General features: G+C 42.8%; 1 protein-coding gene across 3 annotated transcripts in view; it reads right to left on the bottom strand.

Moving 5' to 3' along the window:
- Window positions 1-25,707, bottom strand: part of LOC106585320 (tetratricopeptide repeat protein 28) — a 463,550-nt gene that overhangs the window by 148,653 nt on the left and 289,190 nt on the right. The window lies entirely within an intron of this gene.

The following is a 25,707-nucleotide window of genomic DNA, read 5'->3' as shown; positions in this document are numbered from 1 at the left end:
GCAGAGACAGGTAAACAGGTACTAGTGATATAGTAGTACCTGGAACCCACAACAAGCAGAGACAGGTAAACAGGTACTAGTGATATAGTAGTACCTGGAACCCACAACAAGCAGAGACAGGTAAACAGACTTACTAGTGATATAGTAGTACCTGGAACCCACAAAAAGCAGAGACAGGTAAACAGGTACTAGTGATATCGTAGTACCTGGAACCCACAACAAGCAGAGACAGGTAAACAGGTACTAGTGATATAGTAGTACCTGGAACCCACAACAAGCAGAGACAGGTAAACAGGTACTAGTGATATAGTAGTACCTGGAACCCACAACAAGCAGAGACAGGTAAACAGGTACTAGTGATATAGTAGTACCTGGAACCCACAACAAGCAGAGACAGGTAAACAGGTACTAGTGATATACTGTAGTAATACCTGGAACCCACAACAAGCAGATACAGGTAAACAGGTACTAGTGATATAGTAGTACCTGGAACCCAAAACAAGCAGAGACAGGTAAACAGGTACTAGTGATATAGTAGTACCTGGAACCCACAACAAGCAGAGACATGTAAACAGGTACTAGTGATATAGTAGTACCTGGAACCCACAACAAGCATAGAAAGGTAAACAGGTACTAGTGATATAGTAGTACCTGGAACCCACAACAAGCAGAGACAGGTAAACAGGTACTAGTGATATAGTAGTACCTGGAACCCACAACAAGCAGAGACAGGTAAACAGGTACTAGTGAAATAGTAGTACCTGGAACCCACAACAAGCAGAGACAGGTAAACAGGTACTAGTGATATAGTAGTACCTGGAACCCACAACAAGCAGAGACAGGTAAACAAGTACTAGTGATATACTGTAGTAATACCTGGAACCCAAAACAAGCAGAGACAGGTAAACAGGTACTAGTGATATACTGTAGTAATACCTGGAACCCACAACAAGCAGAGACAGGTAAACAGGTACTAGTGATATAGTAGTACCTGGAACCCACAACAAGCAGAGACAGGTAAACAAGTACTAGTGATATACTGTAGTAATACCTGGAACCCAAAACAAGCAGAGACAGGTAAACAGACTTACTAGTGATATAGTAGTACCTGGAACCCACAACAAGCATAGACAGGTAAACAGGTACTAGTGATATAGTAGTACCTGGAACGCACAACAAGCAGAGACAGGTAAACAGACTTACTAGTGATATAGTAGTACCTGGAACCCACAACAAGCATAGACAGGTAAACAGGTACTAGTGATATAGTAGTACCTGGAACCCACAACAAGCAGAGACAGGTAAACAGGTACTAGTGATATACTGTAGTAATACCTGGAACCCACAACAAGCAGAGACAGGTAAACAGGTACTAGTGATATAGTAGTACCTGGAACCCACAACAAGCAGAGACAGGTAAACAGGTACTAGTGATATAGTAGTACCTGGAACCCACAACAAGCAGAGGCAGGTAAACAGGTACTAGTGATATAGTAGTACCTGGAACCCACAACAAGCAGAGACAGGTAAACAGGTACTAGTGATATAGTAGTACCTGGAACCCACAACAAGCAGAGACAGGTAAACAGGTACTAGTGATATAGTAGTACCTGGAACCCACAACAAGCAGAGACAGGTAAACAGACTTACTAGTGATATAGTAGTACCTGGAACCCACAACAAGCAGAGGCAGGTAAACAGGTAGTAGTGATATAGTAGTACCTGGAACCCACAACAAGCAGAGACAGGTAAACAGGTACTAGTGATATAGTAGTACCTGGAACCCACAACAAGCAGAGACAGGTAAACAGGTACTAGTGATATACTGTAGTAATACCTGGAACCCACAACAAGCAGAGACAGGTAAACAGGTACTAGTGATATAGTAGTACCTGGAACCCACAACAAGCAGAGACAGGTAAACAGGTACTAGTGATATAGTAGTACCTGGAACCCACAACAAGCAGAGACAGGTAAACAGGTACTAGTGATATACTGTAGTAATACCTGGAACCCACAACAAGCAGAGACAGGTAAACAGGTACTAGTGATATAGTAGTACCTGGAACCCACAACAAGCAGAGACAGGTAAACAGGTACTAGTGATATAGTAGTACCTGGAACCCACAACAAGCAGAGACAGGTAAACAGACTTACTAGTGATATAGTAGTACCTGGAACCCACAACAAGCAGAGGCAGGTAAACAGGTACTAGTGATATAGTAGTACCTGGAACCCACAACAAGCAGAGACAGGTAAACAGGTACTAGTGATATAGTAGTACCTGGAACCCACAACAAGCAGAGACAGGTAAACAGGTACTAGTGATATACTGTAGTAATACCTGGAACCCACAACAAGCAGAGACAGGTAAACAGGTACTAGTGATATAGTAGTACCTGGAACCCACAACAAGCAGAGACAGGTAAACAGGTACTAGTGATATAGTAGTACCTGGAACCCACAACAAGCAGAGACAGGTAAACAGGTACTAGTAATATACTGTAGTAATACCTGGAACCCACAACAAGCAGAGACAGGTAAACAGGTACTAGTGATATAGTAGTACCTGGAACCCACAACAAGCAGAGACAGGTAAACATACTTACTAGTGATATAGTAGTACCTGGAACCCACAACAAGCAGAGACAGGTAAACAGACTTACTAGTGATATAGCAGTACCTGGAACCCACAACAAGCAGAGACAGGTAAACAGACTTACTAGTGATATAGTAGTACCTGGAACCCACAACAAGCAGAGACAGGTAAACAGACTTACTAGTGATATAGTAGTACCTGGAACCCACAAAAAGCAGAGACAGGTAAACAGGTACTAGTGATATAGTAGTACCTGGAACCCAAAACAAGCAGAGACAGGTAAACAGGTACTAGTGATATAGTAGTACCTGGAACCCACAACAAGCAGAGACAGGTAAACAGACTTACTAGTGATATAGTAGTACCTGGAACCCACAACAAGCAGAGACAGGTAAACAGACTAACTAGTGATATAGTGGTACCTGGAACCCACAACAAGTAGAGACAGGTAAACAGGTACTAGTGATATAGCAGTACCTGGAACCCACAACAAGCAGAGACATGTAAACAGGTAATAGTGATATAGTAGTACCTGGAACCCACAACAAGCAGAGACAGGTAAACAGGTACTAGTGATATACTGTAGTAATACCTGGAACCCACAACAAGCAGAGACAGGTAAACAGGTACTAGTGAAATAGTAGTACCTGGAACCCACAACAAGCAGAGACAGGTAAACAGGTACTAGTGATATAGTAGTACCTGGAACCCACAACAAGCAGAGACAGGTAAACAGGTACTAGTGATATAGTAGTACCTGGAACCCAAAACAAGCAGAGACAGGTAAACAGGTACTAGTGATATAGTAGTACCTGGAACCCACAACAAGCAGAGACAGGTAAACAGGTACTAGTGATATAGCAGTACCTGGAACCCACAACAAGCAGAGACAGGTAAACAGGTACTAGTGATATAGTAGTACCTGGAACCCACAACAAGCAGAGACAGGTAAACAGGTACTAGTGATATAGTAGTACCTGGAACCCACAACAAGCAGAGACAGGTAAACAGGTACTAGTGATATAGTAGTACCTGGAACCCAAAACAAGCAGAGACAGGTAAACAGACTTACTAGTGATATAGTAGTACCTGGAACCCACAACAAGCAGAGACAGGTAAACAGGTACTAGTGATATAGTAGTACCTGGAACCCACAACAAGCAGAGACAGGTAAACAGGTACTAGTGATATAGTAGTACCTGGAACCCACAACAAGCAGAGACAGGTAAACAGGTACTAGTGATATACTGTAGTAATACCTGGAACCCACAACAAGCAGAGACAGGTAAACAGGTACTAGTGATATAGTAGTACCTGGAACCCACAACAAGCATAGACAGGTAAACAGGTACTAGTGATATAGTAGTACCTGGAACCCACAACAAGCATAGAAAGGTAAACAGGTACTAGTGATATAGTAGTACCTGGAACCCACAACAAGCAGAGACAGGTAAACAGGTACTAGTGATATAGTAGTACCTGGAACCCACAACAAGCAGAGACAGGTAAACAGGTACTAGTGATATAGTAGTACCTGGAACCCACAACAAGCAGAGACAGGTAAACAGACTTACTAGTGATATAGTAGTACCTGGAAACCACAACAAGCAGAGACAGGTAAACAGGTACTAGTGATATAGTAGTACCTGGAACCCACAACAAGCAGAGACAGGTAAACAGGTACTAGTGATATAGTAGTACCTGGAACCCACAACAAGCAGAGACAGGTAAACAGGTACTAGTGATATAGTAGTACCTGGAACCCACAACAAGCAGAGACAGGTAAACAGACTTACTAGTGATATAGTAGTACCTGGAACCCACAAAAAGCAGAGACAGGTAAACAGGTACTAGTGATATCGTAGTACCTGGAACCCACAACAAGCAGAGACAGGTAAACAGGTACTAGTGATATAGTAGTACCTGGAACCCACAACAAGCAGAGACAGGTAAACAGGTACTAGTGATATAGTAGTACCTGGAACCCACAACAAGCAGAGACAGGTAAACAGGTACTAGTGATATAGTAGTACCTGGAACCCACAACAAGCAGAGACAGGTAAACAGGTACTAGTGATATACTGTAGTAATACCTGGAACCCACAACAAGCAGATACAGGTAAACAGGTACTAGTGATATAGTAGTACCTGGAACCCAAAACAAGCAGAGACAGGTAAACAGGTACTAGTGATATAGTAGTACCTGGAACCCACAACAAGCAGAGACATGTAAACAGGTACTAGTGATATAGTAGTACCTGGAACCCACAACAAGCATAGAAAGGTAAACAGGTACTAGTGATATAGTAGTACCTGGAACCCACAACAAGCAGAGACAGGTAAACAGGTACTAGTGATATAGTAGTACCTGGAACCCACAACAAGCAGAGACAGGTAAACAGGTACTAGTGAAATAGTAGTACCTGGAACCCACAACAAGCAGAGACAGGTAAACAGGTACTAGTGATATAGTAGTACCTGGAACCCACAACAAGCAGAGACAGGTAAACAAGTACTAGTGATATACTGTAGTAATACCTGGAACCCAAAACAAGCAGAGACAGGTAAACAGGTACTAGTGATATACTGTAGTAATACCTGGAACCCACAACAAGCAGAGACAGGTAAACAGGTACTAGTGATATAGTAGTACCTGGAACCCACAACAAGCAGAGACAGGTAAACAAGTACTAGTGATATACTGTAGTAATACCTGGAACCCAAAACAAGCAGAGACAGGTAAACAGACTTACTAGTGATATAGTAGTACCTGGAACCCACAACAAGCATAGACAGGTAAACAGGTACTAGTGATATAGTAGTACCTGGAACGCACAACAAGCAGAGACAGGTAAACAGACTTACTAGTGATATAGTAGTACCTGGAACCCACAACAAGCATAGACAGGTAAACAGGTACTAGTGATATAGTAGTACCTGGAACCCACAACAAGCAGAGACAGGTAAACAGGTACTAGTGATATACTGTAGTAATACCTGGAACCCACAACAAGCAGAGACAGGTAAACAGGTACTAGTGATATAGTAGTACCTGGAACCCACAACAAGCAGAGACAGGTAAACAGGTACTAGTGATATAGTAGTACCTGGAACCCACAACAAGCAGAGGCAGGTAAACAGGTACTAGTGATATAGTAGTACCTGGAACCCACAACAAGCAGAGACAGGTAAACAGGTACTAGTGATATAGTAGTACCTGGAACCCACAACAAGCAGAGACAGGTAAACAGGTACTAGTGATATAGTAGTACCTGGAACCCACAACAAGCAGAGACAGGTAAACAGACTTACTAGTGATATAGTAGTACCTGGAACCCACAACAAGCAGAGGCAGGTAAACAGGTAGTAGTGATATAGTAGTACCTGGAACCCACAACAAGCAGAGACAGGTAAACAGGTACTAGTGATATAGTAGTACCTGGAACCCACAACAAGCAGAGACAGGTAAACAGGTACTAGTGATATACTGTAGTAATACCTGGAACCCACAACAAGCAGAGACAGGTAAACAGGTACTAGTGATATAGTAGTACCTGGAACCCACAACAAGCAGAGACAGGTAAACAGGTACTAGTGATATAGTAGTACCTGGAACCCACAACAAGCAGAGACAGGTAAACAGGTACTAGTAATATACTGTAGTAATACCTGGAACCCACAACAAGCAGAGACAGGTAAACAGGTACTAGTGATATAGTAGTACCTGGAACCCACAACAAGCAGAGACAGGTAAACAGGTACTAGTGATATAGTAGTACCTGGAACCCACAACAAGCAGAGACAGGTAAACAGACTTACTAGTGATATAGTAGTACCTGGAACCCACAACAAGCAGAGGCAGGTAAACAGGTACTAGTGATATAGTAGTACCTGGAACCCACAACAAGCAGAGACAGGTAAACAGGTACTAGTGATATAGTAGTACCTGGAACCCACAACAAGCAGAGACAGGTAAACAGGTACTAGTGATATACTGTAGTAATACCTGGAACCCACAACAAGCAGAGACAGGTAAACAGGTACTAGTGATATAGTAGTACCTGGAACCCACAACAAGCAGAGACAGGTAAACAGGTACTAGTGATATAGTAGTACCTGGAACCCACAACAAGCAGAGACAGGTAAACAGGTACTAGTAATATACTGTAGTAATACCTGGAACCCACAACAAGCAGAGACAGGTAAACAGGTACTAGTGATATAGTAGTACCTGGAACCCACAACAAGCAGAGACAGGTAAACATACTTACTAGTGATATAGTAGTACCTGGAACCCACAACAAGCAGAGACAGGTAAACAGACTTACTAGTGATATAGCAGTACCTGGAACCCACAACAAGCAGAGACAGGTAAACAGACTTACTAGTGATATAGTAGTACCTGGAACCCACAACAAGCAGAGACAGGTAAACAGACTTACTAGTGATATAGTAGTACCTGGAACCCACAAAAAGCAGAGACAGGTAAACAGGTACTAGTGATATAGTAGTACCTGGAACCCAAAACAAGCAGAGACAGGTAAACAGGTACTAGTGATATAGTAGTACCTGGAACCCACAACAAGCAGAGACAGGTAAACAGACTTACTAGTGATATAGTAGTACCTGGAACCCACAACAAGCAGAGACAGGTAAACAGACTAACTAGTGATATAGTGGTACCTGGAACCCACAACAAGTAGAGACAGGTAAACAGGTACTAGTGATATAGCAGTACCTGGAACCCACAACAAGCAGAGACATGTAAACAGGTAATAGTGATATAGTAGTACCTGGAACCCACAACAAGCAGAGACAGGTAAACAGGTACTAGTGATATACTGTAGTAATACCTGGAACCCACAACAAGCAGAGACAGGTAAACAGGTACTAGTGAAATAGTAGTACCTGGAACCCACAACAAGCAGAGACAGGTAAACAGGTACTAGTGATATAGTAGTACCTGGAACCCACAACAAGCAGAGACAGGTAAACAGGTACTAGTGATATAGTAGTACCTGGAACCCAAAACAAGCAGAGACAGGTAAACAGGTACTAGTGATATAGTAGTACCTGGAACCCACAACAAGCAGAGACAGGTAAACAGGTACTAGTGATATAGCAGTACCTGGAACCCACAACAAGCAGAGACAGGTAAACAGGTACTAGTGATATAGTAGTACCTGGAACCCACAACAAGCAGAGACAGGTAAACAGGTACTAGTGATATAGTAGTACCTGGAACCCACAACAAGCAGAGACAGGTAAACAGGTACTAGTGATATAGTAGTACCTGGAACCCAAAACAAGCAGAGACAGGTAAACAGACTTACTAGTGATATAGTAGTACCTGGAACCCACAACAAGCAGAGACAGGTAAACAGGTACTAGTGATATAGTAGTACCTGGAACCCACAACAAGCAGAGACAGGTAAACAGGTACTAGTGATATAGTAGTACCTGGAACCCACAACAAGCAGAGACAGGTAAACAGGTACTAGTGATATACTGTAGTAATACCTGGAACCCACAACAAGCAGAGACAGGTAAACAGGTACTAGTGATATAGTAGTACCTGGAACCCACAACAAGCATAGACAGGTAAACAGGTACTAGTGATATAGTAGTACCTGGAACCCACAACAAGCATAGAAAGGTAAACAGGTACTAGTGATATAGTAGTACCTGGAACCCACAACAAGCAGAGACAGGTAAACAGGTACTAGTGATATAGTAGTACCTGGAACCCACAACAAGCAGAGACAGGTAAACAGGTACTAGTGATATAGTAGTACCTGGAACCCACAACAAGCAGAGACAGGTAAACTAGTACTAGTGATATAGTAGTACCTGAACCCACAACAAGCAGAGACAGGTAAACAGGTACTAGTGATATACTGTAGTAATACCTGGAACCCACAACAAGCAGAGACAGGTAAACAGGTACTAGTGATATAGTAGTACCTGGAACCCACAACAAGCAGAGACAGGTAAACAGGTACTAGTGATATAGTAGTACCTGGAACCCACAACAAGCAGAGACAGGTAAACAGGTACTAGTGATATAGTAGTACCTGGAACCCACAACAAGCAGAGACAGGTAAACAGACTTACTAGTGATATAGTAGTACCTGGAACCCACAACAAGCAGAGACAGGTAAACAGGTACTAGTGATATAGTAGTACCTGGAACCCACAACAAGCAGAGACAGGTAAACAGGTACTAGTGATATAGTAGTACCTGGAACCCACAACAAGCAGAGACAGGTAAACAGGTACTAGTGATATAGTAGTACCTGGAACCCACAACAAGCAGAGACAGGTAAACAGGTACTAGTGATATACTGTAGTAATACCTGGAACCCACAACAAGCAGAGACAGGTAAACAGGTACTAGTGATATAGTAGTACCTGGAACCCACAACAAGCATAGACAGGTAAACAGGTACTAGTGATATAGTAGTACCTGGAACCCACAACAAGCATAGAAAGGTAAACAGGTACTAGTGATATAGTAGTACCTGGAACCCACAACAAGCAGAGACAGGTAAACAGGTACTAGTGATATAGTAGTACCTGGAACCCACAACAAGCAGAGACAGGTAAACAGGTACTAGTGATATAGTAGTACCTGGAACCCACAACAAGCAGAGACAGGTAAACAGACTTACTAGTGATATAGTAGTACCTGGAAACCACAACAAGCAGAGACAGGTAAACAGGTACTAGTGATATAGTAGTACCTGGAACCCACAACAAGCAGAGACAGGTAAACAGGTACTAGTGATATAGTAGTACCTGGAACCCACAACAAGCAGAGACAGGTAAACAGGTACTAGTGATATAGTAGTACCTGGAACCCACAACAAGCAGAGACAGGTAAACAGACTTACTAGTGATATAGTAGTACCTGGAACCCACAAAAAGCAGAGACAGGTAAACAGGTACTAGTGATATCGTAGTACCTGGAACCCACAACAAGCAGAGACAGGTAAACAGGTACTAGTGATATAGTAGTACCTGGAACCCACAACAAGCAGAGACAGGTAAACAGGTACTAGTGATATAGTAGTACCTGGAACCCACAACAAGCAGAGACAGGTAAACAGGTACTAGTGATATAGTAGTACCTGGAACCCACAACAAGCAGAGACAGGTAAACAGGTACTAGTGATATACTGTAGTAATACCTGGAACCCACAACAAGCAGATACAGGTAAACAGGTACTAGTGATATAGTAGTACCTGGAACCCAAAACAAGCAGAGACAGGTAAACAGGTACTAGTGATATAGTAGTACCTGGAACCCACAACAAGCAGAGACATGTAAACAGGTACTAGTGATATAGTAGTACCTGGAACCCACAACAAGCATAGAAAGGTAAACAGGTACTAGTGATATAGTAGTACCTGGAACCCACAACAAGCAGAGACAGGTAAACAGGTACTAGTGATATAGTAGTACCTGGAACCCACAACAAGCAGAGACAGGTAAACAGGTACTAGTGAAATAGTAGTACCTGGAACCCACAACAAGCAGAGACAGGTAAACAGGTACTAGTGATATAGTAGTACCTGGAACCCACAACAAGCAGAGACAGGTAAACAAGTACTAGTGATATACTGTAGTAATACCTGGAACCCAAAACAAGCAGAGACAGGTAAACAGGTACTAGTGATATACTGTAGTAATACCTGGAACCCACAACAAGCAGAGACAGGTAAACAGGTACTAGTGATATAGTAGTACCTGGAACCCACAACAAGCAGAGACAGGTAAACAAGTACTAGTGATATACTGTAGTAATACCTGGAACCCAAAACAAGCAGAGACAGGTAAACAGACTTACTAGTGATATAGTAGTACCTGGAACCCACAACAAGCATAGACAGGTAAACAGGTACTAGTGATATAGTAGTACCTGGAACGCACAACAAGCAGAGACAGGTAAACAGACTTACTAGTGATATAGTAGTACCTGGAACCCACAACAAGCATAGACAGGTAAACAGGTACTAGTGATATAGTAGTACCTGGAACCCACAACAAGCAGAGACAGGTAAACAGGTACTAGTGATATACTGTAGTAATACCTGGAACCCACAACAAGCAGAGACAGGTAAACAGGTACTAGTGATATAGTAGTACCTGGAACCCACAACAAGCAGAGACAGGTAAACAGGTACTAGTGATATAGTAGTACCTGGAACCCACAACAAGCAGAGGCAGGTAAACAGGTACTAGTGATATAGTAGTACCTGGAACCCACAACAAGCAGAGACAGGTAAACAGGTACTAGTGATATAGTAGTACCTGGAACCCACAACAAGCAGAGACAGGTAAACAGGTACTAGTGATATAGTAGTACCTGGAACCCACAACAAGCAGAGACAGGTAAACAGACTTACTAGTGATATAGTAGTACCTGGAACCCACAACAAGCAGAGGCAGGTAAACAGGTAGTAGTGATATAGTAGTACCTGGAACCCACAACAAGCAGAGACAGGTAAACAGGTACTAGTGATATAGTAGTACCTGGAACCCACAACAAGCAGAGACAGGTAAACAGGTACTAGTGATATACTGTAGTAATACCTGGAACCCACAACAAGCAGAGACAGGTAAACAGGTACTAGTGATATAGTAGTACCTGGAACCCACAACAAGCAGAGACAGGTAAACAGGTACTAGTGATATAGTAGTACCTGGAACCCACAACAAGCAGAGACAGGTAAACAGGTACTAGTAATATACTGTAGTAATACCTGGAAACCACAACAAACAGAGACAGGTAAACAGGTACTAGTGATATAGTAGTACCTGGAACCCACAACAAGCAGACAGGTAAACAGGTACTAGTGATATAGTAGTACCTGGAACCCACAACAAGCAGAGACAGGTAAACAGACTTACTAGTGATATAGTAGTACCTGGAACCCACAACAAGCAGAGGCAGGTAAACAGGTACTAGTGATATAGTAGTACCTGGAACCCACAACAAGCAGAGACAGGTAAACAGGTACTAGTGATATAGTAGTACCTGGAACCCACAACAAGCAGAGACAGGTAAACAGGTACTAGTGATATAGTAGTACCTGGAACCCACAACAAGCAGAGACAGGTAAACAGGTACTAGTGATATACTGTAGTAATACCTGGAACCCACAACAAGCAGAGACAGGTAAACAGGTACTAGTGATATAGTAGTACCTGGAACCCACAACAAGCATAGACAGGTAAACAGGTACTAGTGATATAGTAGTACCTGGAACCCACAACAAGCATAGAAAGGTAAACAGGTACTAGTGATATAGTAGTACCTGGAACCCACAACAAGCAGAGACAGGTAAACAGGTACTAGTGATATAGTAGTACCTGGAACCCACAACAAGCAGAGACAGGTAAACAGGTACTAGTGATATAGTAGTACCTGGAACCCACAACAAGCAGAGACAGGTAAACAGACTTACTAGTGATATAGTAGTACCTGGAAACCACAACAAGCAGAGACAGGTAAACAGGTACTAGTGATATAGTAGTACCTGGAACCCACAACAAGCAGAGACAGGTAAACAGGTACTAGTGATATAGTAGTACCTGGAACCCACAACAAGCAGAGACAGGTAAACAGGTACTAGTGATATAGTAGTACCTGGAACCCACAACAAGCAGAGACAGGTAAACAGACTTACTAGTGATATAGTAGTACCTGGAACCCACAAAAAGCAGAGACAGGTAAACAGGTACTAGTGATATCGTAGTACCTGGAACCCACAACAAGCAGAGACAGGTAAACAGGTACTAGTGATATAGTAGTACCTGGAACCCACAACAAGCAGAGACAGGTAAACAGGTACTAGTGATATAGTAGTACCTGGAACCCACAACAAGCAGAGACAGGTAAACAGGTACTAGTGATATAGTAGTACCTGGAACCCACAACAAGCAGAGACAGGTAAACAGGTACTAGTGATATACTGTAGTAATACCTGGAACCCACAACAAGCAGATACAGGTAAACAGGTACTAGTGATATAGTAGTACCTGGAACCCAAAACAAGCAGAGACAGGTAAACAGGTACTAGTGATATAGTAGTACCTGGAACCCACAACAAGCAGAGACATGTAAACAGGTACTAGTGATATAGTAGTACCTGGAACCCACAACAAGCATAGAAAGGTAAACAGGTACTAGTGATATAGTAGTACCTGGAACCCACAACAAGCAGAGACAGGTAAACAGGTACTAGTGATATAGTAGTACCTGGAACCCACAACAAGCAGAGACAGGTAAACAGGTACTAGTGAAATAGTAGTACCTGGAACCCACAACAAGCAGAGACAGGTAAACAGGTACTAGTGATATAGTAGTACCTGGAACCCACAACAAGCAGAGACAGGTAAACAAGTACTAGTGATATACTGTAGTAATACCTGGAACCCAAAACAAGCAGAGACAGGTAAACAGGTACTAGTGATATACTGTAGTAATACCTGGAACCCACAACAAGCAGAGACAGGTAAACAGGTACTAGTGATATAGTAGTACCTGGAACCCACAACAAGCAGAGACAGGTAAACAAGTACTAGTGATATACTGTAGTAATACCTGGAACCCAAAACAAGCAGAGACAGGTAAACAGACTTACTAGTGATATAGTAGTACCTGGAACCCACAACAAGCATAGACAGGTAAACAGGTACTAGTGATATAGTAGTACCTGGAACGCACAACAAGCAGAGACAGGTAAACAGACTTACTAGTGATATAGTAGTACCTGGAACCCACAACAAGCATAGACAGGTAAACAGGTACTAGTGATATAGTAGTACCTGGAACCCACAACAAGCAGAGACAGGTAAACAGGTACTAGTGATATACTGTAGTAATACCTGGAACCCACAACAAGCAGAGACAGGTAAACAGGTACTAGTGATATAGTAGTACCTGGAACCCACAACAAGCAGAGACAGGTAAACAGGTACTAGTGATATAGTAGTACCTGGAACCCACAACAAGCAGAGGCAGGTAAACAGGTACTAGTGATATAGTAGTACCTGGAACCCACAACAAGCAGAGACAGGTAAACAGGTACTAGTGATATAGTAGTACCTGGAACCCACAACAAGCAGAGACAGGTAAACAGGTACTAGTGATATAGTAGTACCTGGAACCCACAACAAGCAGAGACAGGTAAACAGACTTACTAGTGATATAGTAGTACCTGGAACCCACAACAAGCAGAGGCAGGTAAACAGGTAGTAGTGATATAGTAGTACCTGGAACCCACAACAAGCAGAGACAGGTAAACAGGTACTAGTGATATAGTAGTACCTGGAACCCACAACAAGCAGAGACAGGTAAACAGGTACTAGTGATATACTGTAGTAATACCTGGAACCCACAACAAGCAGAGACAGGTAAACAGGTACTAGTGATATAGTAGTACCTGGAACCCACAACAAGCAGAGACAGGTAAACAGGTACTAGTGATATAGTAGTACCTGGAACCCACAACAAGCAGAGACAGGTAAACAGGTACTAGTAATATACTGTAGTAATACCTGGAAACCACAACAAACAGAGACAGGTAAACAGGTACTAGTGATATAGTAGTACCTGGAACCCACAACAAGCAGACAGGTAAACAGGTACTAGTGATATAGTAGTACCTGGAACCCACAACAAGCAGAGACAGGTAAACAGACTTACTAGTGATATAGTAGTACCTGGAACCCACAACAAGCAGAGGCAGGTAAACAGGTACTAGTGATATAGTAGTACCTGGAACCCACAACAAGCAGAGACAGGTAAACAGGTACTAGTGATATAGTAGTACCTGGAACCCACAACAAGCAGAGACAGGTAAACAGGTACTAGTGATATACTGTAGTAATACCTGGAACCCACAACAAGCAGAGACAGGTAAACAGGTACTAGTGATATAGTAGTACCTGGAACCCACAACAAGCAGAGACAGGTAAACAGGTACTAGTGATATAGTAGTACCTGGAACCCACAACAAGCAGAGACAGGTAAACAGGTACTAGTAATATACTGTAGTAATACCTGGAACCCACAACAAGCAGAGACAGGTAAACAGGTACTAGTGATATAGTAGTACCTGGAACCCACAACAAGCAGAGACAGGTAAACATACTTACTAGTGATATAGTAGTACCTGGAACCCACAACAAGCAGAGACAGGTAAACAGACTTACTAGTGATATAGCAGTACCTGGAACCCACAACAAGCAGAGACAGGTAAACAGACTTACTAGTGATATAGTAGTACCTGGAACCCACAACAAGCAGAGACAGGTAAACAGACTTACTAGTGATATAGTAGTACCTGGAACCCACAAAAAGCAGAGACAGGTAAACAGGTACTAGTGATATAGTAGTACCTGGAACCCAAAACAAGCAGAGACAGGTAAACAGGTACTAGTGATATAGTAGTACCTGGAACCCACAACAAGCAGAGACAGGTAAACAGACTTACTAGTGATATAGTAGTACCTGGAACCCACAACAAGCAGAGACAGGTAAACAGACTAACTAGTGATATAGTGGTACCTGGAACCCACAACAAGTAGAGACAGGTAAACAGGTACTAGTGATATAGCAGTACCTGGAACCCACAACAAGCAGAGACATGTAAACAGGTAATAGTGATATAGTAGTACCTGGAACCCACAACAAGCAGAGACAGGTAAACAGGTACTAGTGATATACTGTAGTAATACCTGGAACCCACAACAAGCAGAGACAGGTAAACAGGTACTAGTGAAATAGTAGTACCTGGAACCCACAACAAGCAGAGACAGGTAAACAGGTACTAGTGATATAGTAGTACCTGGAACCCACAACAAGCAGAGACAGGTAAACAGGTACTAGTGATATAGTAGTACCTGGAACCCAAAACAAGCAGAGACAGGTAAACAGGTACTAGTGATATAGTAGTACCTGGAACCCACAACAAGCAGAGACAGGTAAACAGGTACTAGTGATATAGCAGTACCTGGAACCCACAACAAGCAGAGACAGGTAAACAGGTACTAGTGATATAGTAGTACCTGGAACCCACAACAAGCAGAGACAGGTAAACAGGTACTAGTGATATAGTAGTACCTGGAACCCACAACAAGCAGAGACAGGTAAACAGGTACTAGTGATATAGTAGTACCTGGAACCCAAAACAAGCAGAGACAGGTAAACAGACTTACTAGTGATATAGTAGTACCTGGAACCCACAACAAGCAGAGACAGGTAAACAGGTACTAGTGATATAGTAGTACCTGGAACCCACAACAAGCAGAGACAGGTAAACAGGTACTAGTGATATAGTAGTACCTGGAACCCACAACAAGCAGAGACAGGTAAACAGGTACTAGTGATATACTGTAGTAATACCTGGAACCCACAACAAGCAGAGACAGGTAAACAGGTACTAGTGATATAGTAGTACCTGGAACCCACAACAAGCATAGACAGGTAAACAGGTACTAGTGATATAGTAGTACCTGGAACCCACAACAAGCATAGAAAGGTAAACAGGTACTAGTGATATAGTAGTACCTGGAACCCACAACAAGCAGAGACAGGTAAACAGGTACTAGTGATATAGTAGTACCTGGAACCCACAACAAGCAGAGACAGGTAAACAGGTACTAGTGATATAGTAGTACCTGGAACCCACAACAAGCAGAGACAGGTAAACTAGTACTAGTGATATAGTAGTACCTGAACCCACAACAAGCAGAGACAGGTAAACAGGTACTAGTGATATACTGTAGTAATACCTGGAACCCACAACAAGCAGAGACAGGTAAACAGGTACTAGTGATATAGTAGTACCTGGAACCCACAACAAGCAGAGACAGGTAAACAGGTACTAGTGATATAGTAGTACCTGGAACCCACAACAAGCAGAGACAGGTAAACAGGTACTAGTGATATAGTAGTACCTGGAACCCACAACAAGCAGAGACAGGTAAACAGACTTACTAGTGATATAGTAGTACCTGGAACCCACAACAAGCAGAGACAGGTAAACAGGTACTAGTGATATAGTAGTACCTGGAACCCACAACAAGCAGAGACAGGTAAACAGGTACTAGTGATATAGTAGTACCTGGAACCCACAACAAGCAGAGACAGGTAAACAGGTACTAGTGATATAGTAGTACCTGGAACCCACAACAAGCAGAGACAGGTAAACAGGTACTAGTGATATAGTAGTACCTGGAACCCACAACAAGCAGAGACAGGTAAAAAGGTACTAGTGATATAGTAGTACCTGGAACCCACAACAAGCAGAGACAGGTAAACAGGTACTAGTGATATAGTAGTACCTGGAACCCACAACAAGCAGAGACAGGTAAACAGGTACTAGTGATATAGTAGTACCTGGAACCCACAACAAGCAGAGACAGGTAAACAAGTACTAGTGATATAGTAGTACCTGGAACCCACAACAAGCAGAGACAGGTAAACAGGTACTAGTGATATAGTAGTACCTGGAACCCACAACAAGCAGAGACAGGTAAACAGGTACTAGTGATATAGTAGTAACTGGAACCCACAACAAGCAGAGACAGGTAAACAGGTACTAGTGATATAGTAGTACCTGGAACCCACAACAAGCAGAGACAGGTAAACAGGTACTAGTGGTATAGTAGTACCTGGAACCCACAACAAGCAGAGACAGGTAAACAGGTACTAGTGATATACTGTAGTAATACCTGGAACCCACAACAAGCAGAGACAGGTAAACAGGTACTAGTGATATAGTAGTACCTGGAACCCACAACAAGCATAGACAGGTAAACAGGTACTAGTGATATAGTAGTACCTGGAACCCACAACAAGCATAGAAAGGTAAACAGGTACTAGTGATATAGTAGTACCTGGAACCCACAACAAGCAGAGACAGGTAAACAGGTACTAGTGATATAGTAGTACCTGGAACCCACAACAAGCAGAGACAGGTAAACAGGTACTAGAGGTATAGTAGTACCTGGAACCCACAACAAGCAGAGACAGGTAAACAGGTACTAGTGATATACTGTAGTAATACCTGGAACCCACAAAAAGCAGAGACAGGTAAACAGGTACTAGTGATATAGTAGTACCTGGAACCCACAACAAGCATAGACAGGTAAACAGGTACTAGTGATATAGTAGTACCTGGAACCCACAACAAGCATAGAAAGGTAAACAGGTACTAGTGATATAGTAGTACCTGGAACCCACAACAAGCAGAGACAGGTAAACAGGTACTAGTGATATAGTAGTACCTGGAACCCACAACAAGCAGAGACAGGTAAACAGGTACTAGTGAAATAGTAGTACCTGGAACCCACAACAAGCACAGACAGGTAAACAGGTACTAGTGATATAGTAGTACCTGGAACCCACAACAAGCAGAGACAGGTAAACAGGTACTAGTGATATAGTAGTACCTGGAACCCACAACAAGCAGAGACAGGTAAACAGGTACTAGTGATATAGTAGTACCTGGAACCCACAACAAGCAGAGACAGGTAAACAGGTACTAGTGATATAGTAGTACCTGGAACCCACAACAAGCAGAGACAGGTAAACAGGTACTAGTGATATAGTAGTACCTGGAACCCACAACAAGCAGAGACAGGTAAACAGGTACTAGTGATATAGTAGTACCTGGAACCCACAACAAACAGAGACAGGTAAACAGGTACTAGTGATATAGTAGTACCTGGAACCCACAACAAGCAGAGACAGGTAAACAGGTTACTAGTGATATAGTAGTACCTGGAACCCACAACAAGCAGAGACAGGTAAACAGACTTACTAGTGATATAGTAGTACCTGGAACCCACAACAAGCAGAGACAGGTAAACAGGTACTAGTGATATAGTAGTACCTGGAACCCACAACAAGCAGAGACAGGTAAACAGGTACTAGTGATATAGTAGTACCTGGAACCCACAACAAGCAGAGACAGGAAAACAGATACTAGTGATATAGTAGTACCTGGAACCCACAACAAGCAGAGACGGGTAAACAGGAACTAGTGATACAGTGGTACCTGGAACCCACAACAAGCAGAGACAGGTAAACAGGTTACTAGTGATATAGTAGTACCTGGAACCCACAACAAGCAGAGACAGGTAAACAGGTACTAGTGATATAGTAGTACCTGGAACCCACAACAAGCAGAGACAGGTAAACAGGTACTAGTGATATAGTAGTACCTGGAACCCACAACAAGCAGAGACAGGTAAACAGGTACTAGTGATATAGTAGTACCTGGAACCCACAACAAGCAGAGACAGGTAAACAGGTACTAGTGATATAGTAGTACATGGAACCCACAACAAGCAGAAACAGGTAAACAGACTTACTAGTGATATACGGTAGTAGTACCTGGAACCCACAACAAGCAGAGACAGGTAAACAGACTTACTAGTGATATAGTAGTACCTGGAACCCACAACAAGCAGAGACAGGTAAACAGACTTACTAGTGTTATAGTAGTACCTGGAACCCACAACAAGCAGAGACAGGTAAACAGACTTACTAGTGATATAGTAGTACCTGGAACCCACAACAAGCAGAGACAGGTAAACAGACTTACTAGTGATATAGTAGTACCTGGAACCCACAACAAGCAGAGACAGGTAAACAGACTTACTAGTGATATAGTAGTACCTGGAACCCACAACCAGCAGAGACAGGTAAACAGACTTACTAGTGATATAGTAGTACCTGGAACCCACAACAAGCAGAGACAGGTAAACAGGTACTAGTGATATAGTAGTACCTGGAACCCACAACAAGCAGAGACAGGTAAACAGGTACTAGTGATATAGTAGTACCTGGAACCCACAACAAGCAGAGACAGGTAAACAGGTACTAGAGGTATAGTAGTACCTGGAACCCACAACAAGCAGAGACAGGTAAACAGGTACTAGTGATATAGTAGTACCTGGAACCCACAACAAACAGAGACAGGTAAACAGGTACTAGTGATATAGTAGTACCTGGAACCCACAACAAGCAGAGACAGGTAAACAGGTACTAGTGATATAGTAGTACCTGGAACCCACAACAAGCATAGACAGGTAAACAGACTTACTAGTGATATAGTAGTACCTGGAACCCACAACAAGCAGAGACAGGTAAACAGGTACTAGTGATATAGTAGTACCTGGAACCCACAACAAGCAGAGACAGGTAAACAGACTTACTAGTGATATAGTAGTACCTGGAACCCACAACAAGCAGAGACAGGTAAACAGGTACTAGTGATATAGTAGTACCTGGAACCCACAACAAGCAGAGACAGGTAAACAGGTACTAGTGATATAGTAGTACCTGGAACCCACAACAAGCAGAGACAGGTAAACAGGTACTAGTGATATAGTAGTACCTGGAACCCACAACAAGCAGAGACAGGTAAACAGGTACTAGTGATATACGTAGTAACCTGGAACCCACAACAAGCAGAGACAGGTAAACAGGTACTAGTGATATAGTAGTACCTGGAACCCACAACAAGCAGAGACAGGTAAACAGGTACTAGTGATATAGTAGTACCTGGAACCCACAACAAGCAGAGACAGGTAAACAGGTACTAGTGATATAGTAGTACCTGGAACCCACAACAAGCAGAGACAGGTAAACAGGTACTAGTGATATAGTAGTACCTGGAACCCACAACAAGCAGAGACAGGTAAACAGGTACTAGTGATATAGTAGTACCTGGAACCCACAACAAGCAGAGACAGGTAAACAGGTACTAGTGATATAGTAGTACCTGGAACCCACAACAAGCAGAGACAGGTAAACAGGTACTAGTGATATAGTAGTACCTGGAACCCACAACAAGCAGAGACAGGTAAACAGGTACTAGTGATATACTGTAGTAATACCTGGAACCCACAACAAGCAGAGACAGGTAAACAGGTACTAGTGATATAGTAGTACCTGGAACCCACAACAAGCAGAGACAGGTAAACAGACTTACTAGTGATATAGTAGTACCTGGAACCCACAACAAGCAGAGACAGGTAAACAGACTTACTAGTGATATAGTAGTACCTGGAACCCACAACAAGCAGAGACAGGTAAACAGGTACTAGTGATATAGTAGTACCTGGAACCCACAACAAGCAGAGACAGGTAAACAGGTACTAGTGATATAGTAGTACCTGGAACCCACAACAAGCAGAGACAGGTAAACAGGTACTAGTGATATAGTAGTACCTGGAACCCACAACAAGCAGAGACAGGTAAACAGGTACTAGTGATATAGTAGTACCTGGAACCCACAACAAGCAGAGACAGGTAAACAGGTACTAGTGATATAGTAGTACCTGGAACCCACAACAAGCAGAGACAGGTAAACAGGTACTAGTGATATAGTAGTACCTGGAACCCACAACAAGCAGAGACAGGTAAACAACGTACTAGTGATATAGTAGTACCTGGAACCCACAACAAGCAGAGACAGGTAAACAGGTACTAGTGATATAGTAGTACCTGGAACCCACAACAAGCAGAGACAGGTAAACAGGTACTAGTGATATAGTAGTACCTGGAACCCACAACAAGCAGAGACAGGTAAACAGGTACTAGTGATATAGTAGTACCTGGAACCCACAACAAGCAGAGACAGGTAAACAGGTACTAGTGATATAGTAGTACCTGGAACCCACAACAAGCAGAGACAGGTAAACAGGTACTAGTGATATAGTAGTACCTGGAACCCACAACAAGCAGAGACAGGTAAACAGGTACTAGTGATATAGTAGTACCTGGAACCCACAACAAGCAGAGACAGGTAAACAGGTACTAGTGATATAGTAGTACCTGGAACCCACAACAAGCATAGACAGGAAAACAGACTTACTAGTGATATACTGTAGTAGTACATGGAACCCACAACAAGCAGAGACAGGTAAACAGACTTACTAGTGATATACGGTAGTAGTACCTGGAACCCACAACAAGCAGAGACAGGTAAACAGACTTACTAGTGATATAGTAGTACCTGGAACCCACAACAAGCAGAGACAGGTAAACAGACTTACTAGTGATATAGTAGTACCTGGAACCCACAACAAGCAGAGACAGGTAAACAGACTTACTAGTGATATAGTAGTACCTGGAACCCACAACAAGCAGAGACAGGTAAACAGACTTACTAGTGATATAGTAGTACCTGGAATCCACAACAAGCAGAGACAGGTAAACAGGTACTAGTGATATAGTAGTACCTGGAACCCACAACAAGCAGAGACAGGTAAACAGGTACTAGTGATATAGTAGTACCTGGAACCCACAACAAGCAGAGACAGGTAAACAGACTTACTAGTGATATAGTAGTACCTGGAACCCACAACAAGCAGAGACAAGTAAACAGACTTTCTAGTGATATAGTAGTACCTGGAACCCACAACAAGCAGAGACAGGTAAACAGGTACTAGTGATATAGTAGTACCTGGAACCCACAACAAGCAGAGACAGGTAAACAGGTACTAGTGATATAGTAGTACCTGGAACCCACAACAAGAAGAGACAGGTAAACAGACTTACTAGTGATATAGCAGTACCTGGAACCCACAACAAGCAGAGACAGGTAAACAGACTTACTAGTGATATAGTACTACCTGGAACCCACAACAAGCAGAGACAGGTAAACAGGTACTAGTGATATAGTAGTACCTGGAACCCACAACAAGCAGAGACAGGTAAACAGGTACTAGTGATATAGTAGTACCTGGAACCCACAACAAACAGAGACAGGTAAACAGGTACTAGTGAAATAGTAGTACCTGGAACCCACAACAAGCAGAGACAGGTAAACAGGTACTAGTGATATAGTAGTACCTGGAACCCACAACAAGCAGAGACAGGTAAACAGGTACTAGTGATATAGTAGTACCTGGAACCCACAACAAGCAGAGACAGGTAAACAGGTACTAGTGATATAGTAGTACCTGGAACCCACAACAAGCAGAGACAGGTAAACAGGTACTAGTGATATAGTAGTACCTGGAACCCACAACAAGCAGAGACAGGTAAACAGGTACTAGTGATATAGTAGTACCTGGAACCCACAACAAGCAGAGACAGGTAAACAGGTACTAGTGATATAGTAGTACCTGGAACCCACAACAAGCAGAGACAGGTAAACAGACTTACTAGTGATATAGTAGTACCTGGAACCCACAACAAGCAGAGACAGGTAAACAGGTACTAGTGATATAGTAGTACCTGGAACCCACAACAAGCAGAGACAGGTAAACAGGTACTAGTGAAATAGTAGTACCTGGAACCCACAACAAGCATAGACAGGTAAACAGGTACTAGTGATATAGTAGTACCTGGAACCCACAACAAGCATAGACAGGAAAACAGACTTACTAGTGATATACTGTAGTAGTACATGGAACCCACAACAAGCTGAGACAGGTAAACAGACTTACTAGTGATATACGGTAGTAGTACCTGGAACCCACAACAAGCAGAGACAGGTAAACAGACTTACTAGTGATATAGTAGTACCTGGAACCCACAACAAGCAGAGACAGGTAAACAGACTTACTAGTGTTATAGTAGTACCTGGAACCCACAACAAGCAGAGACAGGTAAACAGACTTACTAGTTATATAGTAGTACCTGGAACCCACAACAAGCAAAGTCAGGTAAACAGGTAATAGAGGTATAGTAGTACCTGGAACCCACAACAAGCAGAGACAGGTAAACAGGTACTAGTGATATAGTAGTACCTGGAACCCACAACAAACAGAGACAGGTAAACAGGTACTAGTGATATAGTAGTACCTGGAACCCACAACAAGCAGAGACAGGTAAACAGGTACTAGTGATATAGTAGTACCTGGAACCCACAACAAGCAGAGACAGGTAAACAGGTACTAGTGATATAGTAGTACCTGGAACCCACAACAAGCAGAGACAGGTAAACAGGTACTAGTGATATAGTAGTACCTGGAACCCACAACAAGCAGAGACAGGTAAACAGGTACTAGTGATATAGTAGTACCTGGAACCCACAACAAGCATAGACAGGAAAACAGACCTACTAGTGATATACTGTAGTAGTACATGGAACCCACAACAAGCAGAGACAGGTAAACAGACTTACTAGTGATTATAGTAGTACCTGGAACCCACAACAAGCAGAGACAGGTAAACAGACTTACTAGTGATATAGTAGTACCTGGAACCCACAACAAGCAGAGACAGGTAAACAGACTTACTAGTGATATAGTAGTACCTGGAACCCACAACAAGCAGAGACAGGTAAACAGACTTACTAGTGATATAGTAGTACCTGGAACCCACAACAAGCAGAGACAGGTAAACAGGTACTAGTGATATAGTAGTACCTGGAACCCACAACAAGCAGAGACAGGTAAACAGGTACTAGTGATATAGTAGTACCTGGAACCCACAACAAGCAGAGACAGGTAAACAGGTACTAGTGATATAGTAGTACCTGGAACCCACAACAAGCAGAGACAGGTAAACAGGTACTAGTGATATAGTAGTACCTGGAACCCACAACAAGCAGAGACAGGTAAACAGACTTACTAGTGATATAGTAGTACCTGGAACCCACAACAAGCAGAGACAGGTAAACAGGTACTAGTGATATAGTAGTACCTGGAACCCACAACAAGCAGAGACAGGTAAACAGGTACTAGTGATATAGTAGTACCTGGAACCCACAACAAGCAGAGACAGGTAAACAGGTACTAGTGATATAGTAGTACCTGGAACCCACAACAAACAGAGACAGGTAAACAGGTACTAGTGATATAGTAGTACCTGGAACCCACAACAAGCAGAGACAGGTAAACCGGTACTAGTGATATAGTAGTACCTGGAACCCACAACAAGCAGAGACAGGTAAACAGGTACTAGTGATATAGTAGTACCTGGAACCCACAACAAGCAGAGACAGGTAAACAGGTACTAGTGATATAGTAGTACCTGGAACCCACAACAAGCATAGACAGGAAAACAGACTTACTAGTGATATACTGTAGTAGTACATGGAACCCACAACAAGCAGAGACAGGTAAACAGACTTACTAGTGATATACGGTAGTAGTACCTGGAACCCACAACAAGCAGAGACAGGTAAACAGACTTACTAGTGATATAGTAGTACCTGGAACCCACAACAAGCAGAGACAGGTAAACAGACTTACTAGTGATATAGTAGTACCTGGAACCCACAACAAGCAGAGACAGGTAAACAGACTTACTAGTGATATAGTAGTACCTGGAACCCACAACAAGCAGAGACAGGTAAACAGACTTACTAGTGATATAGTAGTACCTGGAACCCACAACAAGCAGAGACAGGTAAACAGGTACTAGTGATATAGTAGTACCTGGAACCCACAACAAGCAGAGACAGGTAAACAGGTACTAGTGATATAGTAGTACCTGGAACCCACAACAAGCAGAGACAGGTAAACAGGTACTAGTGATATAGTAGTACCTGGAACCCACAACAAGCAGAGACAGGTAAACAGCTACTAGTGATATAGTAGTACCTGGAACCCACAACAAGCAGAGACAAGTAAACAGACTTTCTAGTGATATAGTAGTACCTGGAACCCACAACAAGCAGAGACAGGTAAACAGACTTACTAGTGATATAGTAGTACCTGGAACCCACAACAAGCAGAGACAGGTAAACAGGTACTAGTGATATAGTAGTACCTGGAACCCACAACAAGCAGAGACAGGTAAACAGGTACTAGTGATATAGTAGTACCTGGAACCCACAACAAGCAGAGACAGGTAAACAGACTTACTAGTGATATAGTAGTACCTGGAACCCACAACAAGCAGAGGAAAAAGAAGGAGCAGAGAATAACAACATGAGTGGAATGCGGATATCACCCCACCATCAAAGTCTGCTATTTGGCACAGTCGGTGCTAAAATACAGAGAGAATACTGATGCTGCCTCCACCTCCACGCATTCTGTCTCTCACTGGCAAACCATGACCTCTACACTGCTATTCTGGCCTGTTCCCATCACATCCTGCCAAGCTCCTTGTGAGGAAGCATCCCGG

The sequence above is a fragment of the Salmo salar genome, chromosome 24 (genome assembly GCF_965601325.2).
Source record: "Salmo salar chromosome 24, fSalSal1, whole genome shotgun sequence".
NCBI classification, from domain to species: domain Eukaryota; kingdom Metazoa; phylum Chordata; class Actinopteri; order Salmoniformes; family Salmonidae; genus Salmo; species Salmo salar.
This window is presented reverse-complemented; position numbering and strand designations above follow the sequence as displayed.